Source organism: Elephas maximus, chromosome 4 (assembly GCF_024166365.1).
Source record: "Elephas maximus indicus isolate mEleMax1 chromosome 4, mEleMax1 primary haplotype, whole genome shotgun sequence".
Taxonomy (NCBI): domain Eukaryota; kingdom Metazoa; phylum Chordata; class Mammalia; order Proboscidea; family Elephantidae; genus Elephas; species Elephas maximus.
The window spans coordinates 161,607,533-161,631,879 of NC_064822.1; the positions used below are offsets into that span (position 1 = coordinate 161,607,533).

General features: G+C 43.3%; 1 protein-coding gene across 1 annotated transcript in view; it reads left to right on the forward strand.

Moving 5' to 3' along the window:
- The first annotated feature begins 7,986 nt into the window (after positions 1–7,986).
- ELK3 (ETS transcription factor ELK3) overlaps positions 7,987–24,347 on the forward strand; it is an 82,515-nt gene continuing 66,154 nt past the window's right edge. The window contains exon 1 of the mRNA XM_049884119.1: positions 7,987–8,402. The gene's annotated coding sequence lies outside the window, so the exon portion shown is untranslated. The remainder of the gene's footprint in view (positions 8,403–24,347) is intronic.

A 24,347-nucleotide genomic window follows, 5' to 3' on the forward strand; every position in this document is an offset into this window, starting at 1 on the left:
GCTGAGTCTAGAGGGCAGGTAAAACATATAGAGGTTTTCATGGGCAGACAGGTGCTATGGGTACCCAGACCTGGGACAAACACAGGTTCCTAAACCCAACCTCAGACTCTCGGGGCAAAGCCCTGGCACATGTGGACCTGGTATGTAACCATGTTTGGGGACTCTGGGGATCAAAGGCTCAGGGAAGAGAGAGCCCAGGTATGCTCAAGGCCCAGGGAGCAAAGAGGAGCTTGAATGGCCACCTCAGGGGCTGCTGTTCTCCAACTTTTCAGAAGATCAAAATGAGACAAAGTAAATGAAGCACTAGTTGCCATTGAAGATGAAGTTCCTGGATGTGAAATTTGTTAAAGACACTAAGGTTTTTACCTGGCATGGCAAAGAAAAGCTTTCCCTGGATCAAAGAAGAAAATAGTTGAAAATCAAAACCCAAACCGAAACAAGACAAAACAAAACAAAAAAAACGGCAGAATCTCATTTGTCTCAGATGGCCAACGCCAGGGGTTGGCATGCTTTTTCTGTAGGATCAGAAAGTAAATATTTTTGGCTTTGCAGGCCATATGGTCTCTATCTCAACTACTGAATTCAGCCACTATAGTGCAAAGGCAGCCGTAGACAAGACATAAATGAATGAGTGTGCCTGTGTTTCAATAAAACTTTATTTATGGACACAGACATTTGAATTTCATATAATTTCCACATGTTACAAAATATTAGTCTTTTTTTGATTTGTTTTCAAATTTTGAAAAATGTGAATTCTTCTTCACTCACAGGTCGTACAGAAACAGGCAGCAGAAGTGGGCAGACTTGGCCTGTGGGTTGTAGTTGGCCATCCTAGAGCCTATATGGGTGATCAGAAAGTCCAGATCAGTGCTTCTCAAATTTCTCCACTGAAATACCTCTGACAGCACAAAAGGGAGAATGCGGATTCCCACAGGGGCCTGCCTGCAAGTCTATAAAATTCTTTTAAATATACCTTTAAATAAAGTCCATAAGCAGTTTTGAATCCTAGTCCACAGTATGTATAAAATTGGCATGAGAGTGAAAACTGTTGCTCGCTCAGCTCAGAGAGAGGGAGTGACTTAATAATCAAGGTCACATAGCTAGAACAAGTCAGGTATGAGATTGGATCTCAACATTTCTGGTTAGAAATTATAACTACCACCAGAGTGGGCTGCCTTCCCATTAGGCTTTGGCTTAGACCACTCCCAATATTGAACCAGTCATCAAAGAAGTGATGGTACACCACTTTAGAGTTTCTACCCAAGACCCATCAATTCATAAGTTTCAAATATTATTTGTTCTGCTCTGTTCTAGAATAGTTTAGTTTAGCTTACACTAAAGCTCATTTTCTTCTCCTGTTCTAACTCTGCTTTCTCATCCATTTTTTCTTCCTTTCACAGCATCCCATTCTGTTCTTGTACTTCCATTATATTATATATTAAACCAGTTGCCTTCATGTTGACTCTGATTCATGGTGATCCTGTGTGTGTCAGAATAGAACTGTGCTCCACAGGATTTTCAATGGTTGATTTTTCAAAAGTAGACTGCCAGGCCTTCCTTCTGAGGTACCCCTGGGTGGACTCAAATTGCCAATCTTTTGGTTAGCAGCTGTGCATTTAACTGTTTGCACCACCCAAGAATTCCTACTGGACATCATGGAATGTAAAATCATGAGGAGCCTTAGAGATTTGTTGTTTTTATATACATAGCATCCATTTTCTCTTGTGGTAAATTGTATTATTTGTTCAGAATTCTCCCTTCCCTCTCTGTCCTTCACCTGGTTCTGTTGACTTTTAAACTTGGCCATATGATTTGCTTTACCGAATGGAATGTGAGAAGTGATAGTGTGCTAGTCCTAGGCAGAGGTTTTAAGAGGTGTCATGTGTTTTCACTCATTCCTCTTGAGGCCTTGCCCCCCTAAGAACCACATGTCCCGAGTATTACCTATTCCTTCAGCCTGCATCTCAGAATGAGAAGACATGGGAGTAGACCTGCACCCGGCCTACAGACTGGAGCCGAACCCAGCCAAGCCTAGCCAACCCAAATCCATTTGTTATCGTCAGCCACTGAGTTTTGGGGGTGTTTGTTACACAATATTCTCACAGCAAAAGCCGACTGATACACCCATTCCTCAGAAACCAGGGCCTTGATTTTCTTTTGAGGGCCCAGTCCTCCTATACTCTTTATCCATAGGGTTTATTTGGGCTGATCCTCCCTCCTCTCCACGCTCCAACACATGATACTGACTAACTCTCATTCCTCAAACATGCAAGATTTAGTGCACCATCTCTGGTGAGATCTCAGCTGTTATTACCAAAGCTTAGAGAACCTCATTCTCCTAGCAAGCAGGAACGTGTGATCCTATACCCTGTCATCTGCTGTAAGGGGCTTCTGAAGAAATCTTATTCGTAAACAACCCACACAATCTTACCTCCTGACTGTCTGTTCTACAACAAAAGCATAAGAAGAGGAGTGTGGATGATGCAACACTAGATACTACATGTCTTAGCTGCGTTTTGAGAGTGGAAAGGAAAGCATGGAAAGCAAAGAGCAGTTTCTCCTTAGAATGCAAAGGATAGAAGTTGTAGACAGACACTTGAAAGTAAAAGTTATTCCCTTTCTTTGAGGAAGAGCACAGTCAGCTCTGAATTACTCATTCCTATGAAGAGCTGAATTATGGTGTTGGCAAAGAATACTGAATATACCATGGACTGCCAAAAGAACAAACAAATCTGTCTTGGAAGGAGTACAGCCAGAACGCTCCTTAGAAGTGAGGATGGCGAGACTTCGTTTCACATACTTTGGACATGTTATCAGGAGGAACCAGTCCCTGGAGAAGGACATTGTCTTAGGCTGGGTTGTCTAGAGAAGCAAAACCAGTAAAGCATATAGATAAATGTACAAAGAGATTTATATCAAGGACGTGGCTCATGTGGTTGCAGAGGCTGGAATGTTCCATGTGGGTCAGAATAGAGGCTTCTCCTGATTCACATAGCTGCAGGGACTGGGGAACCCAAGATCCGCAGGTCAGAGAGCAGGTCTCTTGTTCACATACTGGGAAGATCAATGAATCCCAAGATTGGCAGGCAAGACCACAGGAAAGCTGTTAGCTCAAGTCCCAAGAACAGAGGTCAGATGAACAGGAGCCAGCTCCAGGATCCAGAGTGAGCAAAAGCCCACAAGCCTTCCCAGAAAGTCTACCTATACTGGATGCAGGTCACACCCCCAAGGAAACTCCCTTTCAACTGATTGGCTGCTCACAGCGGATCTCATCACTGAGGTGATCACATTATATCAAATTTCGTCATGGAAATGATCACAACATCATACGACTGCCAAACTACATCATAACTGCCAAACCACTGAGAATCACGGCCCAGCCAAGTGGACACACAACTTTAACTATCACAGACATCATGCTTGGTAAATATCCATCCAGTAAGATGGATTGACACAGTGGCTGCAACAATGGGCTCAAGCAAAGCAATGATTGTTAGAATGGCACAGGACCAGACAGTGTTTTGTTTTCTTGTGCATAGGGCCACTATGAGTCAGGAGCAGCTCAATGGCACCTGATTACATGCAGAGCTGGCAGTGATGGTGTGGACCATCCAAAAACACCAGAGAAATTTAAGAAGTCTTCATCTGGGCTAGGAAGCCCAATGTCTGCACAAAAGCGTTTCAGTTGTGCTTCTGACAACGGCGTATTTCTTCAAAATAATTAAACTACTTGATGAAAACACGTATACATATTTTGTTGTTAACATATTGTTGTTAACATATCAGACTTCTACAAAGATTTCATTTGAAAAAATAAAAAGCACGAAAGCCACTGATTTGAAATGGTTTGGTTTGGCATGTGTTGCTACTTTTTTAAATAAAGAAACAAGGTGTTCTTTACTGTGTGTGTGAGTTTTTTTTTCCCCTGAGAAGGAGAATAAGTTTACGTTAGCCTTGTCCACGGACAGCTAGACCATACGGGGACACAGTGTGGGCTCTGCTGAGCGACAGAGAGGCTGACTAGGGATTAAAACAGTACCCCCAAAGTGGAAAATTAGCTTCAGAAAATCAGGAGTGGATAAACAGCCCTCTTCCCCACATCTTCTCCTCTTCTACTCTCCTACCTCGCCGTGTCCCTCTACCCCCAAATCCCCAGGTTTTTCTCAGGTCTGGTGGACCTTGTCCCACCACTCAGTTAGCTACCCTGCCCACTATGAAGCCAATGCACAACTGAATCTCCTACGAGCCACAGGCACTTGATGGGCACTTGGAGAGTGGGGTGGGGGACTGGGTTGGCACCAACTTAAGTAAGATACAATCCTTGCCCTTTAAAACCTCACATTTAGTGGTAGTGAGAGATTCATAAACAATCTTTTTGGAGAGACTGCCAAAAAGAAAAAAATAGGTGAGTACGTAAATTAATTATTTTTTAAATGTGGAAAAACTCTCCCAATGTGGTTCTTTAAAAATGACCCACGCCTGAGCCCAGAGATGCTGATTTAATTGGTCTGGGTTGAGTAGAGAGTTCAATAGTTTTCAAAAGGCTCCCCAGGTGATTCTAATGTTACCCTGAATTGAGAAGAGGTCTCAGAAACAGCAGTATCTGCGTCACCTGGCAACTTGTTAACCCTTTGCTGTTGAGTCGATTTGGATTCATAGCAACCCTCTAGAACAGAGTAGAACTGCCCCATAGGGCTTCCAAGGCTGTAATCTTTACGGATGATGCAAGAAGCATTAAAAGAAGATGGAAGGAACACACAGAGTCACTGTATGGGTCGACCTTCAACCGTCTCAGGAGGTAGCATGTAATCAAGAACCGATGGTACTGAAGAAAGAAGTCCAAGTTGCGCCAAAGCCATTGATGAAAAACAAGGCTACAGGAATTGAGATGTTTCAACAAATGGATGCAGCGCTGTAAGTGCTCATTCATTGTCATGGATTGAATTGAGCACCCCCCCCCCCAAAATATCTGTCAACTTGGGTAGGCCATGATTCCCAGCATTGTGTGATTGTCCACCATTTTGTCATCTGATATGATTTTCCTATGTGTTTTAAATCCTACCTCTACGAAGTTAATGAGATGGTATTAGCGGCAGTTATGTTGATGAGGCAGGACTCAATCTACAAGATTAAGTTGTGTCTTAAGCCAATCCCTTTTGAGATATAAAAGAGAGAAGTGAGCAGAGAGACATGAGGACCTCATACTACCAGAAAGAAGAGCCACGAGTACCTGTGCTGAGAAGCTCCTAGTCCAGTGGAAGATTGATGACAAGAACCTTCCTCCAAAGCCAACAGCAAGCCTTCCCCTGGAACTGACACCCTAAGTCTGGACTTCTAGCCTACTAGACTGTGAGAAAATAAATTTCTCTTTGTTAAAGCCACCAACTTGTGGTATTTCTGTTACAGCAGCACTAGATAACTAAGACATTCATCTATGCCAAGAAATTTGGAAGACAGCACCTGGCCAACTGACTGGAAGAGATCCATATTTATGCCCATCCCAAAGAAAGGTGATCCAACAGAATGCAGCAATTATCAACCAATATCATTAATATTGTGCACAAGTAAAATTTTGTTGAAGATAATTCAAAAACGTTTGCAGCAGTACATCCACATGGAATGCCGGAAATTCAAGCTGGATTCAGAAAAAGAGGTGGAACAAGGAATATTGCTGATATCAGATGGATCTTGTCTGGAAGCCGAGAATACCAGAAAGATGTTTACCTGTGTTTTATTGACTATGCAAAGGCATTTGACTGTGTGGATCATAATAAATTATGGACAACTTTGCGAAGAATGGGAATTCCAGAACACTTCCGTGTGCTCATGCAGAACTGTGCTTAGATCAAGAGGCAGTCCTTTGAAAAGAACAAGGGGATATTGTATGATTTAAAATCAGGAAAGGTGTGCATCAGGGTTGTATCCTTTCACCATACTTGCTCAATCTATATGCTCAGCAAATAGTCAAAGAAGCTGGACTATATGAAGAACAGGGCATCAGGATTGGAGGAAGACTCACTAACAACCTGCGATATGCAGATGGCACAATCTTACTTGCTGAAAGTGAAGACGACTTGAAGCACTTACTGGTAAAGATCAGGGACTACATAGCCTTTAGTATGGATTACAGCTCACCATAAAGCAGACAAAAGCCCTCACAACTGGATCAATAAGCAACATCATGATTAATGGAGAAAAGATTGAAGTTGTCAAGGATTTCATTTTACTTAGATCCACAATCAATGCTGGGCGGAAGCAGCAGTCAAGAAATCAAACAATGTATGGCACTGGGCAAATCTGCTGCAAAAGACATCTTCAAAGTGATACAAAGCTTTGAGGACTAAGGTGCACCTGACCTAAACCACGGTATTTTCAATTGCTCATATGCATGTTAAAGCTGGACCGTAAATAAGGAAGACCAAAGAAGAATTCATACCTTTGAATTATGGTGTTTGCTAAGAATATTGAATATACCATGGACTCCCAGAAGAACAAACAAACCTGTCTTGGCAGTACAGCCAGAATGCTCCTTAGAAACTAGGATGGAGAGACTCTGTCTGATGTACCTTGGACATGTTATTAGGAGAGACCAGTCCCTGAAGAAGGACATCATGCTGGGTAAAGTAGAGGGTCAGCAAAAAAGAGGAAGACCCTTGACGAGATGGATTGACACAGTGGCTGCAACCATGGGCTCAAGCATAGCAAAGATTATGAGGGTGGTACAGGACCAGGCACTGTGTTGTTCTGTTGTACACAGGGTCGCTAAGAGTCCTGGTCAACTCAATGGCACCTAACAACAACAATAATCTTTATGGAAACAGACTGCCACATCTTTCTCCTACTGAGCAGCTAATGAGTTCAAATCCTCCACCTTTGGGTTAGCAGCCCAGTGCTTAACCTTTGTGTCTCCAGGGCTCCTAGATGGGAACTTGTTAAAACTGAATTCATGGGCCTCATTGCAGACCTACTAAATCAGGAACTTGAGGATGGGCCCAGCAACCAGTGTGTTAACAAGCCCCCTGGTGATGCTGATGCTTGCTCAAGTTTGAGACCCACTGGTCTGTGGTGCTAAGAGAGGATTCTGGAAGTGGAGTAGTTGGGGTTGGAACACAGGGCTTCCAGTGAGGAGTTCTTCACCAGGCACTCTCTCCTCCCTTGTCTCAGCCTCAGGGTAGCGGACAGGCTCTCCAATCAGAGGTTGTCCTGATCCCTGGGAGTACGATGTCTCTGACAGGTCATTGAGGTGTGGAGTCCAGTCCTGCCACCACAGAGCCTCCTTCCAACGCCTTCCAGTCACTTTGTCAGGTGGTCACCGCTCATTTGCCTCCCCCAGCTCTTTAGCAGGCAGGAAAGGCTGGGCCTGTGGAGGCCACAGTAAATGGCCAGAAAGGTCTCTTACTGGAGAATGCTGGCTTCCAGTTTATGGCTCCTCATTCTTTTCCCGAAAGTGGGCCCCCACTCTGAAGGCTGGCTTTATTTTATTTTTTAATCCCATACAGGAACTCTGTCCATCCCCAGACAGGAACTGTGTGTGCCTCCTTTTCTGCCCAGGCAACATCTCATCCTAAACAACCACTCTTGACCCACAAGAAAAGGCACATTTTACCCAGAGCAACCGAGCCCCGAACCGCACTCCAGTGCTCCCCAACTCTTCTACCTCAGCTGACAGAAAGCAGCGAGTCCCGTGGCCTTTCTACCTCGGGGCCTTCCCACCCAGAGCAGTTGGGCAGGGCACGACCCCGCCATGGTCCCCAGCGCAGGGACCCCCGGGAGGAAAGGGGGGATGCCTGTTCCCGTCGCATCCCAGGGTCAGCCCCCTGCCCCGCGTGTCGAGGTGGCTCCCGGGGTTTCTGGCCGAACCCCCCCTTCACCCCCAGTGGGGAGAGGCTGCCGCGGCTCCAAGTCGCAGCGGCTTTGGAGGCTCCTCCCCTGGGGTGGCCGAGCAGGAAGCGGGGAGGGAGGCGGGCGGGGGCGCGCGGTGCGGGGAGCAGGCGGACGGGCGGGAGCGCAGCGGGGTGCAGGCGAGCGCGGGGCCCGAGCGGTGTAGTATGCGCGGGCCTCGCCTGCCAGCCCCGGCGCACAGCCGCGGCCCGGGCGCGCGGCGCGGGGCGGAAAAGCCTGTTTACACAGACTGCACACCGCCTGGGGAATAATGCAGTAAAGGAAGTGAGCCGGCTCGGCCTGACTGCTCCAACTTCCTGCTCTCACACACACCAGAGGGGAAAAAAAAAAAAAAAAAAAGAGGAGCGAGAGAAAGAAAAAAAGGGGGAAAAATCAGGATCTCATTACAAGAGCAACAGACCGTCTGCAGACGCCTGTCAGCATGGAAAGTCGGGGAGTTTCGCCTGGTTCCTCCTAGAAATTCCCCCGAAGAAGGATCTTGAAAGCTCCCCCACATCTGGGTAGGTAACAGGGCTTCTGCCTGTTGCTCCGACAGTTGCAAAGTTTCGTTTTGGGTTTTTTTTTTTTTTTTTTCCGCTTTCTTTCTTTTCTTTGGCTCGGTGGGGGTGGGGCGGGTGGGCACAGTGGGGTGGGCTTTGGCCGGGGGCGGTGGGGGGGCCTCCGCGCGGGAGGCCGATCCGCTGGGAGGGGGCGCAGCCGGGATGCTCCGCTCCTGCTCCCGTGCCGCCCGCCGGCGCCACCGCAGCGCCCTCCCTGCGCGGCGTCCGCGCGCCGGGCCGGGGGCTTGGGGGACCCTGCGCGGCACCCCGCCCTTGGGCTGCGCTGCGAGCCGAGGGGAGGGGGCGCCCCGGCGCACCGCCCGGGGCAGCTCTGGTAGGTCAGGCACCATGGGGGCAGATGCAAGGAGCGGCAGGGTGAGCCTTCAGGTCCCTGGGAAGAAGGTGACTAGAGCAGGCTGCGTGCCTGGAGCCTGGACCACCGCTGACCTTCCAGCTGGGCTGGTGCTTGGCTCCCCCCGAGTGGGCAGAGGGCACTGGTATTAGGGTTCGGGGAAGGAGAAAGAAATGGAGGAGGAGGCGGAGGTCATGGGGTGCAGGCAGCGGTGGGGCTGGGAGCTGTGTCTATTCGCACTCGACAGGTGACCCCTACCCAGGTCACCTTCCTAGACTCACGCCCAGCCGGACATTTAAAAGCTGGCGGAGGCTTTCCTGGACACGGTTTTGGAGAAGGACGGCGCAAGAGATGGTCTTGGCGTCCCCAGCCCTTCGGGAAGGGGCTGCTCTGCTTGGAACTGAATGTTGGCCTGTAATGCTACTATGAGGAGCCCTGGTGGTGCAGTGGTTAAGCATTGCGCTGCTAACCAAAAGGTCGGCGGTTCGAACCCACCAGTGGCTCAGCGGGAGAAAGATGTGGCAATCTGTTACTGTAAATGTTACAGTCTTGGAAACCCTACTGGCAGTTCTACTCTGCCCTATAGGGTCACTAAGAGTCGGATTCCACTGGACGGCAAGGGGCTTGGTTTCTTTTTTTTTTTTTTTGATGTTAGTGCTACTATAACTTGCGGGGGAGGGGTTAAAATTGATTAAAAAAAGAAAACGACCTCAGTTTTATGTTTTCTGAACCGAATCATTCTGAGGACAAGCTGCAGTTAGGCGGCGGGTGGGGGTGGGGTCAAGAAATGTTGTTTCAGAAACTGCAAAAGGGGCTTTTTAGAAAAAAAAAAAAAAACGAGTGTCGGGAGAGTTTCTGGCTTGTCTGGAAACGGCAAGACTAATTGCCATGCGCTTCCGCTTTGAAACTGGCAGCAGACAGCATCTTGAAAATGACTCACTGGAGGAGCTCACAAAGAAACTGTGGTTTGCTCCTTCTCAGGTTTATGTATTTGTGCCTTTTACAGTTTCTTTGTAGTGTTGGAAGGGTCCCCCGCTCCTTCCCTGCCGGCCCCCTCCCACCCTCCCGCCTTTGAAAGCCCCTGGCCCGTCTTTACCTCCGCCTACCCACCCCACCCCCCCAGCCTGGAGGGGCGGGGGGGAGGCCGGGTTGTTTTTGGAGTTGGCTGGGGAGAGGGTTAGAAGGACTCTGCTGCTGCTGCTGCTGCTGCTGCAGGGGGAAAAAGTTCCCTGAATTTTCCACTGGTTGCTGCAGGAAGAGAGAGCCCCTTTAGTCATTGCTAAGTAATGTCTGCACACACATCAACTAATCTCATTAGGAGTTTCCGCTGCTCCACACAGGAGGGGTTTTGTGCAGCCACTGTCAGCCCGGGGAGCCCTGAACTGCAGAGGGAGACAAGTTACGGCTTTATTTACTTAGAGGTGCAGCCGCCGAAGAGCTTTTTCAGGGCAGCATCGTGAAAACTTGGAAGTCTCTCTTGGCCATTTTGGATTTCGGACGTACAGGTTTTTTCTTCCCAGTTGTGCGGGGTGTGTGTGTGTGTCTGTGTCTGTGTGTCAAGTTTCTGTTGCCCAAGCAGTTCAAACACACCCATCCTCTGCCTCCAGGCTTCAGTCTTTGTTGGGAGGGGAGGGGCCTGAGAAACCAAACATATTCCAAACCCACCCACTACCATTAAGTTGATTACGATTCCGACTCATAGGGACCCTACAGGACAAAGTAGAGCTGCCCGGTAGGGTTTCCAAGGCTGTAAATTTTTACGGAAGCAGACTGCCACATGTTCTTCCGAGGAGGGGCTAATTGGCCGCGGAGCACTTTAACCACTGCACTATCAGGGCTCGCTTAAACGTGTTTCAGGCATCTATTAATCGATTTCTGAACCTTACCACCTTATTGCCAAACAAAATACTCTCAGATGTCTCTCTCTTCTCTCTGGCACATATTTATTTGGGAAAGGTCAGAGTTTCAATTTATGAGGATTATAAAATTTCAAATTGTGTTAGGAGGCCACGTGGGTCAGACAGTTAAGAAGACTGTCCGTAAGTGTTTTCAGAGTTTGCAGTAATGATCCTGCCGGCAAAAACCCCTTAGTATGAAATGTGGTGGCCTGTCTATGCCAAATATAGCAAAAGGCCTCCTGCCCTTTTTTTTTTTTTTTTTTTTAACTCTTGAGTGTTGCCTAGAAATGTGTAGAGTTACTAAAAAGGATTAAGAATTAAGGAATCTGATTGTAACTGTGGGATTCTTTTATTAACAAGGACATGTTGCCTTCCTTGAGAATGTTTAAGGTGTTGGCATTTCTTTTATGGTGGCAAAAAAAAAAAAAAATCAAACCCGTTGCTGTCGAATGGATTCCGATTCAGAGCGATCGATGGTATAGGACAGAGTAGAACTACCCCATAGGGTTTCCAAGGAGCGGCTGGTGAATTTGAACTGCCGACCTTTTGGTTTCTGGTGGCAAGGCGTGTCCTAAAAACAGCCCAACCAGTGTGAGTCAGTGGGATGCTTAATAAATTGTAGCATGATAGTAGGATAACAACGCTTAAACCCATTGCGGTCAACTCAATTCCAAGTCATGGCGACCCTACAGAACAGGGTAGAACTAGGGAGACAGACTGCCACATCTTTCTTCCGTGGAGCAGCAAAACCGCCAAGCTTTCCGTTAGCAGCCCAGTGCTTAACCACTGCACCGCCAGGGCTCCTAATTTGGAGGCAGTAAAAAAGCTTTCAAAAGCTAACATTTTGCGTGAGTTCTTTAAGAATGGCACATGTAGCGTTCTCATTTCAAGAGTCCATTTCCATTAAAATAAAAATGAGGTAACTAGAATTCCTCATTCCAATTAGTTATTAGTTATTATTCTAATTGGTTATTAATTGGAATGCATAGGGTTCTTTTACGTCAATGGTTCTCAACTAGGGACAATTTTGCCGTGCAGGGCACATTTGACAATGTCTGGAGACATTTTTGGGTGTCATAACAGGAGGGGCTACTACTGGCATAGTGGGTAAAAGCCAGAGATGCTCCTAAATATCCTGCAATGCACAGGATAGCCCCCCACAACAAAGAATTTTCTGGCCCAAAATGTGAATAGTGACCAGATTGAGAAACCTTCATTTGCATTAGTTCCATGATGATGAAAACTCGTCCACATGCATTCATTGTAGTAACAGGGCATGTAGAAGTCATCAGTTACACTGTCCCGCCGTATATATGACACAGTATGTGCACAGTTCCTCTCTCTCTCTCTCTCTTTTGGCCAGTTATAGGCAATAGAATGAACTGATGGCATTGTGACGGGGTGCCCTTTGTGAGCTAAAATAGACTATCTCTGGATCCACAAGTGCAGCATCGCCACTCACTCGGTGCAAATGCTCTCTCGACCAGTGTGGCAGCGGCCCAGGTGGGAGAGAGTATGATCTTCTGCATCGTTTGTGCTTTAGAATTTCCTAAACTTTTATTAAAGACCCCCTCTTTTTCTTATTTAAAAAAAGAAACAAAAAACTTAAAACTGCCCATATACAGTCAGTGTAATCCTGAGATCATATATTGAAATTTATATTTGGAATAACTTTTTGGAACTTGAATCTTCTCCTGAAATCCATTTTAAAGGACTTAAAGGCAGTGTATATAAATTATAATATTTCTTTCTTAGCTGTCAGATATTGGATTTAATATATTCTCTGCTACCCAATTATATTTATCAATCTATCTGAGTTAAAAAAAAAAAATGGTGCTATGACGTGTTGTAAAACATTACCTATTATACAAGGCTCTGACTTCCTGGAGTGGAGTCTTTTTTCACTGATGGTGAGCTACTGCTTACTAACTGGTGGCTTTGCTCTCTTCCAGTCCTAGGGAATGACTCAGTCATCTCCATGTTTCCCAGACCTGGAGTTCCTCACTGAACTTTAAAAGAAATGGGTTCTCGGGCTACTCTGATTTTGCCACTGGTGTAGAGCACAGGTGTTTTGCTTCTGGCCCCTTCACTTACACATACACCTATGAATTGAAGCTCCTGGCATGGGTAATTTGAATAAAGAACATCATTCCTGTCATATTTTTCTGCATGTTTCTGACAACAAAAAAAATTTTTATGTCCTTAGTCCAAAATATCACAGTCATGAAAACCCTATTGGAATGCAGTTTTACTCTGAAACACATGGGGTCACCATAAATGGGAGTCACAGCAGCTGGTTTGGTTTTTTAGTTATGTCTATTTCCCAGCTCTGGTGGTGCAACTGTTAAGTGCTCAGCTGCTAACTGAAAGGCTGGCGGTTTGAATCCACCCAGCAGCTCTGGGAGAAAGACCTGGTGATCTGCTTCCTTAAGGTTATAGCCAAGAAAACCCTATGGGGCAGTTTTGCTCTGTCACATGGGGTTGCTAAGAATTAGAGTTGACTCCATGGCACCCAACAACAACAAGAAGAACGTTTCCTCTTTGCTTTCTTGGATTGATTTATAACATACCTGAGACCACACTAGCACAACAGTGTTTTTTAAAGGTTAGTTTTTTGTTGTTATTGTTGTTGCAGAAAGTATTAATGTGACTCACTTTAGGAAGATACAGAAAACCACACACACAAATCTCCTGGGATCCTACTGCTAACATATCGATGTATAGCTTTCCTGTCTTTTTAAATGCATATGCACACGTATAAAAATTTTAATTGGATCACATTACACCTACCGATTTGTAACTTATTTTCACTTCACATAGCACATAACACATTGCAGTAACTAGTATGACGACCAAAATTACCACACATGGAGCTTGCACTTCTTAATCTAATAAATGCGTTGACTCAACAATGGATTGCCATAATTTCTACATAGACTTGCTCAGTCTTTTTGTCCTCTGTGGCCCAAGTACTATTCCAAGAATGCTGTCCTTTTGAAAGACTGAATTCATATGTGCTGTGAAATTTGGGATTTTGATGAGTTTCTCTATGATTTAAGAATGACTCATGATTTGCAGTAGAATATCAAGATGTAGTAACAGGAAGCCCAGGGTACTACACATCAACATAGAATGTTGAATGAGGAAAGAAGAGAAACTGGGTTAAACCAAAAATACAACTTGAACCTATCTAACTCTGAAGAGGGAGAAGGGTGCTCACTTTGACAGCTATTATTGATTCCTGTTTCATTTTACATAAGTAGATTTTTCCAAACTTTGAAATTGTCAATTTAGGCTTTTAGCTCAAGATTACTATTGCCCATGGCCAGCTTTGAGCTTTCTGGCTGAAACCGTATCGGTAAGACATTGAAAACTCTGATTTTGCTACTTAAAAATGCAGCTGCAGTAAACTGAATTATTTGTGTATGTATGTTTAACCTTCTGTTAACAAATTCTGAAAATCTTAAAAAATGGTGGACCACTTAGTCTTTTAAGTAATTCTTCTATTCAGAAATTTGACTCCCCATGATCCCTACCTACAACCAAAATGAAAATGGCCTTTAATGCGCTACTGGGAACTTACATATATGTCAGCAGTTTTAAAAAAACAAAAACAAAACTTTGGGGAAAAAAAAAGAAAAACTTTGAACTGGTCATTTCCATAAATTGGTTTGAATTGCCAGTAGGGATGAAGTCATTGACTACTTCATTGATATGTATTAATTTACATTTCTTGAAAACTAATTACTGACATAGTCTAAGAATTAAATGGGATTATTTTATAACTTGGCTATGAGATTTACGTGCATATTTTTAAAGAAATTATGATGGCTATACTAATGTATTCTAACTTGAACTGGACTAAAACACCTTTACTCAGACACTCTCAAAGAGGCACTAAAGTACATAGTACCATAAATATTTTTAAAGTTACCATATCTGTGAAGAATTCCTCATTATCCATGTTTATACACAGGAGTGATGAGGTGAATAGAAAACACGCTTATCTGGGTGCTTTCCCTTAGCCTGAGTGGTGAGGTTAGGGCTCCATTACTCTAAACAACAGAATAAAGAATCCAAGACCATTGGTGTCTTTTTTTTTCAGTTGAGGTACAATATATATACATTAAAATGCATAGTTCTTAAGTGTTATTGTCTATACCCATATTGTTGCCATTGTTGTTAGCTGCCCACAGTCGGCCCTGACTCATGGTGACACCACGAACAATGGTATCCAACCCTTGTGACTCATAAGGTTTTCATTGGTTTATTTTCGGAAGTAGATTGTCAGGACTTTCTTCCTAGTCTGTCTTAGTCTGGAAGTTCCACTGAAACCTGTTCAGCATCATAGCAACATGCAGGCCTCCACTGACCGATGGGTGTTGGCTGTGCTGACGTGCATTGGCTGGGGGTTGAACCTGTGTCTCCCACATGAAAGGCGAGAATTCTACCACTGAACCGTTAAAAAAACAACCAAACCTGTTGCCGTTGAGTCAATTCCGAGTCACGGTGACCCCATCTGTTTCAGAGTAGAACTGTACTGCATAGGGTTTTCAGTGGCTGTGGCACAGCGGTTAAGAGCTACGGCTGCTAACCAAAAGATCAGCAGTTCGAATCTACCAGGTTCTCCTTGGAAACCCTATGCAGCAGTTCTACTGTGTCCTATAGGGTCGCTCTGAGTCGGAATCAGCTTGACAGCAACGGGTTTGGTTTTTGGTAATCTTAATGAAGTAGATTTCCAGGACTTTCTTTTGCAGCACCGCTGGGTGGATTCAAACACCAGCCTTCCTTCCAGTTAGAGGCTGAGCGCAAACCGTTTGTATCACTCAGGGACCTACCACTGAACCATAATCCCTTCAAAATAGAAAATATTCCCATCTCCCCAAAATGTTCCCTGCCTATTTTTTTATTCCATTATGACAGTTTTATGATTCTACCCTGTATTTTATTAAAGCTCGGAACACGTACCACAGTATTTTATTTAATCTGCTAGGGAAAAAATAAATCATTAGAATGCGTGGATTTCTGTATCATACAATGAAGAAGGGAAAAATCTCTTCTACATTATTTAATATAATTTAACCAAAAGTAACATGTATATGGTAAAATATATATATATTCCTTTAAAACTCATTGTGTTGAAAATCTATTACTTAATCTTCCTGGGCCGCAATTTCTTGCCCAGATTGTACAATGGCTGAAGTAGAGAAGCTGGGATAAATCTTTTCAGGTCAAAAGTTCTATGAGTGTAGTAAACAGTTCTTCTAAGAGTTGTGAAAGTGTGTTGTGAATTTTTGCTGTCATCCCCAAAGAGCCAACTTTTAGACTTGTGCAGCAATTAAACTCTGTTTTGTGGTAAGAAATGGGATTCCCCATAAGTTTCCCCTTCAATCCTGTTTTGGCCCCTTACTGAATAAGGAACATCCCAACAGAAGGTCAGTATTGGCTGCTGTGCTTCCTTTCCTTCTGGTCCTTTGAAGTTTATGACAGGTAGCGCTCGTTTCTAGTGACCCACAGCCTTTCTGTTCTTGAGGATACCAATGGCTGCCTCTGAGTTGGGTCCTGAGTAGGTTCAGATAAGATTTTGATCACCTGGTTAAATCTCTACTCCTTACCTCTAACAGTCTTTGCTGGAAATGCTCTCCACCCGCAACAGCTATATCTGAGGGTTTCCACATTCCCTCTCTCCCCCTCCAACCCCTCTACCACTCAGCAGCTAGTTGTTGTTGAGTCGGTTCTGACTCATAAAGGAATTCTTTAAAAACACGGGTCTGACCGTGTCATTTCTCTGCTTAAAATCTTCTAGTGGCTTGAGCTTAGGATAAAGACCAAAATCCTTAACACTACCTGTAAGCCATGATTTGGACCAACCATGCTGACCTCAATTCCTCAAATGCTTGATGTGCCTCCCTGGCCACTGGGCGTTTGCAAATGCTGATCCCTCCATTCCCTCTCCTTGGAATTATCTGCTCCACTCCTGCCTCCTCTCCTATCTTTTTTTCTCATTTCACGGGAAACCCTGGTGGCTTAGTGGTTAAGAGCTATGGCTGCTAACCAAAAGGTTGGCAGTTCGAATCTACCAGGCGCTCTTTGGAAACCATATGGGGCAGTTCTCCTCTGTCCTGTAGGGTCACCATGAGTTGGAATCAGCTTGACGGCAACAGATCAGCCAACTCCTATTTGTCCTTCAGATCTCAGCTCAACCATCACTTCTCAGGGGAAGCCTTTGCTGGTCTGCAGGCAAGGCCTCCCACATTTGCCTGATATGGCCCTTGGAACCTTTGCCACAGGCTTTAACTGTAAGTTCCCTCATTATCTGAATTCTCGCTCTTCCAAACACTTGCTATCCAAATGAAGGAACTGAAAGTTTCAGATTCACATTTTTGGAGATAGGACTGGTGCCCTTCATTCATTAATTAATTAATACTCTTCATCAAAAGCTCAGGGACCAAGTAGATTTGATAGCATGATATCCCTTGCTATCTGAAGTCCCTGCCCAGACCCTGGAACCCAGTAGATCCGGTTAGTGAGGATACCTGCATGTGTGTGTCATGATGCGTTTCCTGTCTGCCATGCTCATCAGTCTGTAAGCTCCCTCTGGACCTGGATCTGTTTTTCTCATTCTTGGGTTTATTCCAGCACTTTTTGTAATACCTGGCACCCAATGAATTTAAAAATGTCTGAGGAGGAGAAAGAAGCTTGCTAAGAGAAAACCCAAAACAAACCAACTGCCATCAAGTCAATTCCAACTCATCGCGACCCTATAGGACAGAGTAGAATGGCCCCATAAGGTTTCCATGGCTGTAATCTTTACAGTAGCAGACTGCCACATCTTTCTTCTGTGGAGGTGCTGGTGGGTTTGGACTGCTGACCACTGCGTAACCAGGGCTCCTTGTTGCTAATATAGTCCTTGCATACTTTTCCAATGGAGTTGCTAGAGCACTTAGGTGGTTTGCATAAATTCAGCTCTTTCCTAGGCGACAAATTGCCTGGGATTAATAACAGGCAAATCTCTTGGTAACTCAAAAGGGCAGCCAAGAAGATCTTCTCTTTTTCCATAGTTTTTGTCCAGACTTTCAAGAAAAGTTGTTTGTTGTGTTAGCTGCTGTCAAGTTGGCCCCTGATTCATGGCAACCCCATGTACAACTGAATCGGAGCATTGTGATCTGTAGGGTTTTCATTGGCTAATTTTCAGAGGTAGATTGCCAGGCCTTTCTTCCTAGTCTTAGTCTGAAAGTTCCACTGAAATCTGTTCTGCATCACAGCAACACTCCACAGACAGATGAGTGTTGTCTGTGCTTGAGGTGCATTGGCTGAGAATCAAACAGTAGATGTACAGAAATCAGGTTAGTGTGTTAATATCCAAGAGGACAAGCTTTAGCTCTATTTTTGATATCAGGATTATTTTACTGGAATAAACAGCTTGAAGGACTCTCAATGTAAAGTTCTTTCCATATTACATCCTAGAGCATTCTAGAGCAACCAGCATATATGACAGAGTAGAACTGCCCCACAGGGTGTCCAAGGCTGTAACCTTTACAGCAGCAGACTGCCACATCTTTCTCCTGAAGAGCAGCTGGTGGGTTTGAACCGCCGACCTTTCAGTTAATAGCTGACGGCTTAACCTCTGCACCATCAGGGCTCCTTACCAAAACCCAAAACCAAACCCACTGCTGTCACGTCAATTCTGTCCTTTATTCAAGGACTCAATTGACCAAGTTTTCATAGTGCCCTTGGGTAACCAGTTTTGAGTTCCAGATATTCACAGTTAAAATTCCTTCTGAATTCACTTTATACTAAAGCTGGTGTGTGTAGCTTTTGTCTGTAACTTTTTTTAATTAATGATGTTTCTGATGGAGTTTTAAAATAATAACAAACTCTGTCTTATGTGACTATGAAAAGATTAATGACTAAATACCTAAATTGTTTTGGGAAAAGGGGGAATAAATTTGCTATTAACTTCATCTGGGCTTTGCCAAGGAGAGATTTGTTGATAGTCAAGCCTTGATTAACCATGGTGTGTCTTTAAGCAGATTTTTCTCCTTGTGCTTAATTGTCAGAAAAGGGAATTAAAACAAGAACAGCAAAAAAAAAAAAAAAAAAAAAGGAGTCCGGGAATTATTTATTTCCTCGTCATCCTAAGAATGACAGTACTGAAGCATAGAAAGAGTCATAATACTCTACTAACTAAAGCAAGAAAAGGAATGGCGAATGTTAGAATAATTTCCTAACACTAAAAGTTAAAAGTTCAGAGGAACACTTACCTGGTTACTCACTGAACTGGAAATAGAAATTTGCCACTTTATCCGCTTCTTGGGGTTGGAAGGTTTGACTTCAGAGGCTGAAATACAAGCCCTATTTGTTGGAGTTCATCTGAAAAAGAGCTAAACATTGGAAGATGAGGAGTGTGTGTGTGTGTGTGTGTGTGTGTCAGTGTGCGCCTGTGTGAATGCTGCAAGGGGGACATGTGAGTCTAAGGCAATAGGACAACATGTGGCTTCAGTTTCTGCTCTTTCTCTGTCACTGTGCGCATGTAGGATTCAAGCCCTAGTTCTCAGTGAAGGATGGAAGCATAAGGGCGTGTTTACTAAACTTCATCCTGAAGAGGCATTGCTTCACTGTAAGAAGTCAGAAGTGAACCTAGATTTATTATATAATTTTCAGAAGAGGAGAATGCTTAGATTCCTGATAATTTCAACAAATCCCACTATGAACATACAGAGAAGGGACCAAACCATCTAGTATTATATGGAAGACTGTACATGAGATATAGTGCCTCAGTTTTCTTGTATGATCTTGCATTTGGAAATCGTCTGGAATCTAGAATTCATGAGTGTTGGCAGGAAGGTTATTGCTGCTGGTGTCCGCATTTTCCAAGCCTTAGATACTGCCCACTTAGACCAGAGGGTGTTGGATAGTATGTTGTTGTTAGTTCCTGTGGAGTTGATGCCAACTCACCCTGTGTGTCAGAGTGGAACTGCTTTGCAGGGTTTTCAAGACTGTAACCTTTCGGGAGCAGATTGTCAGGCCTGTCTTCTGACACACCTTTGGGTGGATTTAAACTGCCAACCTTTTGGCTAATAGTTGAGCAATTTACAGTTTGTACCACCCAAGGTCTTCTTGGATGGCATAGTGGTGGTGGTGTTCTTTAAAAGCATTATAGAACAAATGTCTACAAGCGCTCTGAGTGATGTTCTGAGTCAGGGCTAGAACCGATTAAACCCCAGGCAGAGACATGTTGTCACATCCGAGCTGAGCCTCTAGTGGAGTGCAGAAATGGCTCTTGATGGACAGGCTTCAGGGCTGGATTAAGGCATGTGAGGGCCCTAAACACTGATAACCCCTGGCGCCCCCTCCTCTGCTTATGAATTCAAACAGGATATGTGAGTTATATATATATATGTCATGTATATATATTTCTGTGTCTGTGTGTGTCTTAGCTATCCATGATGTAACTTCTTTTTAAATGTAACTATATATTATCGATTGAACACAAAAGTGGCCTATGCCATTTTAGCAGAATGAGACAAACTGGATTATAAAATTTTTAATGAATGCAGGGTACTAAGATTTTGACTGTATACCACATTTTCTACAAAAAGAATATTCCACATATTCTACAACAAAGAAATGAGTCAGTGAACTTAGTTGTTTCAACAATTGTTTGCTTGTTTCTACAATCAATGTAAAATTCTGTTGATCTCCCACAAGGAAAAAATTGACTTTCATCAATTTTACTTTAAATGGCACATGCATCAGTTTTGATGATTGTTTCATGATAAAATGCCATAATTATAAATGAACAAATAAAAAGATGTCATAAAAGAAAATTTAATGATCAGAAAAAAATATTACAAGAAATTACTGTATTTTATTTTTAGATCGATCTTTCATCTCTAACATGTTATAATGAAAAACATTTCTATTATTAGCTCTTAGGAATTCTTCAGCGATTTTGCATATATAGAGTAATATCAAGCACTGTGTCCCACACAACAGACAATAAGAAATAAAACTCACTTGATACATAAATTAAAGCTTTTTTTGTGTTAGATAAATATTAATATTTCCAGTATTTTTTGACTTTTGTTATATTAATATTATAGTAAATTAGTATTCCATGTTAATATTATATTAAATGTATACTAGATTGCGTCTCTGTGTATGCCAAACATATTTCAAAATTAAAGTTATAAATATTATTGTTTACAAAACTTAGGATATAATTCTGTACGTAAATGCTATGCGATTAAAAAGTAACTTGATTGGATTCATTGCAACGGTCAACTTATTCGAGGTGCTTTGATTTTGTGCATCATCTGGGACTGGAGTTACCATTGGTTGCTTGCCAGGACAGGCACAAGAACATACCCTTGTGTTTGTTTCATGGCAAAGAGCATTGCTGGCCCTCCTAGCTGGAGCTGCTGGATCAGCAGACGTGGATGTACCAGATGGTTCTCGAAATGGATCAGAGACCTGTCATCTATTAATATAATCCATCCTTGCCTAGTAGCAGCTCACGATGGATCCAGTTGCATATTGGGTGAATTTGGGTGAATGTAGCAACAGTTAGACCCAACAGCCCACCCCTACCTCTTGTTTATTAGAAAGAAATAGTATCCTCTCAAGAGACCCATCGAGATAAGGAGTTTCTATTACATGGGAGGGGACCTTAGGAGACAGATGTCAGTGGAGGTGTTGAAGTGGTAGGGGCCTCATAGCTTAAACAATCTTGCACGTGGGTGCCCTCATGACCCTTCCTGAGCTTTATTTCTGACCGGCACATTCTCATGCAGTGGTGCTGGTATCGGTTTCATTTAGTGCCCTGCCAGTTCCTGTTCACTGCAGTGATTGCTGTTCCTTGTGTCCTGTGTCTTTGGTATCTATGGGTCTTTGCTTTGGACAACTGGTGCCCCCTGTTGTGTTGATGCACTAATCGTGTGGTTTACCTTGCTTATGGGGTAATTCGTCCCTGACGAGCTTTATCTTTGATACCATACCATACCAGTGGCTGTTGAGTCAACTCTGACTCTTGGTGACCCCATGTATGTCAGAATAGAACTGTGCTCCATAGGATTTTCAATCGCTGATTTTTTTGGAAGAAGATCTCCAAGCCTTTCTTCTGAGCTTCTTCTGGGTGGACTTGAACCTCCAAACTTTTTGGCTAACAATGAGCATGTTAACCATTTGTACCACCCAGGGGCAAAAATAGGAGTCACTCAGTTGGCCACCTGGCATTTCCTGGCTTTGATTAATTCACTTTTTCAGTCTCTTTAGCACTAAACTCTGTGGATATGATACTTACATAAATGGAGTGATTTTGTAGAGTGTTAAAATTTCTTAAAACGAAATTAACTGTATGCTGTTGGAAGAAGTCTTGAATCAAACAGTGACCCAAGTGTACTGTTGTTCTCCAAAGATCGGGAGTCACCACTCTCAGTAAGACTGTTGCCCTGTTTTGATTTAAATCAGAACTGAACAAGAACAGCCTCCTTCTTCAGCCTTTGCCACATCCTTTGTTTTTGTTTTTAAACTGAATATTAACAACTAGTTATTTGCCTTTAAGAAAGTTGAAACCTTAAGACTTTGATGTAGATCATACACGTACCAGATGATTAAGATACTTTACGTAAGAGAAAGTATGATTTTCCTTAGCAAAGGAAACTAGATCATCTAAAGTAGGATCGGGCTGTTATCTGGTACAATAACTGTACTCACACTGAACAATTATTAGGAGAATAACTAGCATAACAAATTGTGTGTGACTCTTCAAAAGGGCTAAAAGATTCCTCAGTGGGAAGTTAGGGTAGTGAGAATGATTTGGGGGTTTGTATCCGATGTTTGATGCTAATATGCTACCACTAATCATTTTCTGCCATCAGATGCTTTGGTGGAGGAAATAGGTTCAACACTGACCTATTGATCTGTCACTTGATGACAGTTTTAGTGTTATTTTGTTCATCTGGAAACTCTGGTGGCATAGTGGTTAAGAGCTACAACTGCTAACCAAAAGGTCAGCAGTTTGAATCCACCAGGCGCTCGTTGGAAGCCCTATGGGGCAGTATTACTCTGTCCTATAGGGTCGCTATGAGTCAGAATCGACTTGATAGCAATGGGTTTGTTTTTTTGTTTTTTTTTCATCTAATCAATACATTTTGTGGGTTTAAAGAAAAAAGTAGGCTTTGAGCATGAGATACTGGGAGATTATTTAGTTTTGAAATCACCCACTATTTTTCCAGCAGTGTTCTTAGAAGTTACTGTATCTGCCAGGAACACCAAGATATTTTAAGTGAATTCCACTTCCAGTAGTTTATCCACAAGTCAGACTTGATTAAAAAAGAAGAAAAAAAAAATCAGTATAAAATGAGACGCCTTTTGCTCTTTTACCTTAACAGCATTATATTTTTACTTCATGTTAAAAAAAATCTTTAAATATTAGAAGTTATTTAAATTTAAAGGGAACCTTCTGCATTTGGCCTGGTATGATCATAGCTAGATTTCATATCCATGTACAAAAATATGAGAGAAACATATGCATGAAGGGAGCATGAAGCTATAAGAGGGATAATTGCTACCTTCATGACTTCAGATGAGCGAAAACCCCCACAGATGTCCACCACATGAGCAGGTGATGATATTTCGAAGAGAGCAGATGCACCATTTTTTACAGATCCCTTCCAGAGTGAATATATTATCATAGCAGATTTATGTACCAGTGTTTATGCCTTGAGTTAGCATTTCCTAAACCATGAAGCATTTTACAGAGAAGAACATCAAAGAAAAGCACTGAAGCTGGAGTGACTCTAGAATCCAGAAGCCTGGAAGAGTCCAGTTCCTTGCTCAGGCTGAGCAGCTTTTGGTAGCCACCCTGTAAGGTAGCTCTGTCCGTCTCAAAAATCTCTAAAGCAGGTGTCGCTGGTGGTCCCTCCGGCTCAAATACCAGTAACTCATAACTGTTTTTGCAAGGATCCTATTTATAGTAAGACCCAAAGACTAGCTAATGCCAGTATTATCCTACTAAGTCTTGACATCAGGAACAACACAGTTTGGCAAATAATAAATTTCAGAAAAAAAAAAAGATTGATAATACTGTTAGCTCTTGGTAAAATTTTAGCAGTTCAAATGAGCTGTATTCTTAAAGTTTTGACACTGATCATATAAGCCCAGTACCAGTTATTGTACAGTCAGTTCCAACTCCTGGGGACCCCACGTGTGCCAGAGTACAACTTCCCTCCATAGGGTTTTCATGGCTCTGACCTTTCGGAAGCAGATCACTAGGGTGTTCTTCTGAGGTACCTCAGGGTGGGTTCAAACAGTCCACCTTTCAGCTTGTAGCCCAGCACTTCACTGTTTGTGCCACCCATGTATGATCATATACAGTAAAATCTGCAAAGGCTGGAAATCAGAGATGGAAAACTCAAATATTTCCCACTAAAATGAGTGATAAAAAAGTGATGACTGTACCCTGCCAAAGGCGGAAAACTTTCAAGACCTGGAAAAACAAGGCAGTCCCATCAAGTTTCGGCTCTCACACGTATCACTGTACTTCTAAGTAATATCGAGATCAGCTACAACTGGTTGTATCTTCTATGTCTATCTATATATCATTTAAAAAAGACTTTTAAATGGTTACAGTAGACTTGCTTTGGGAGAAGG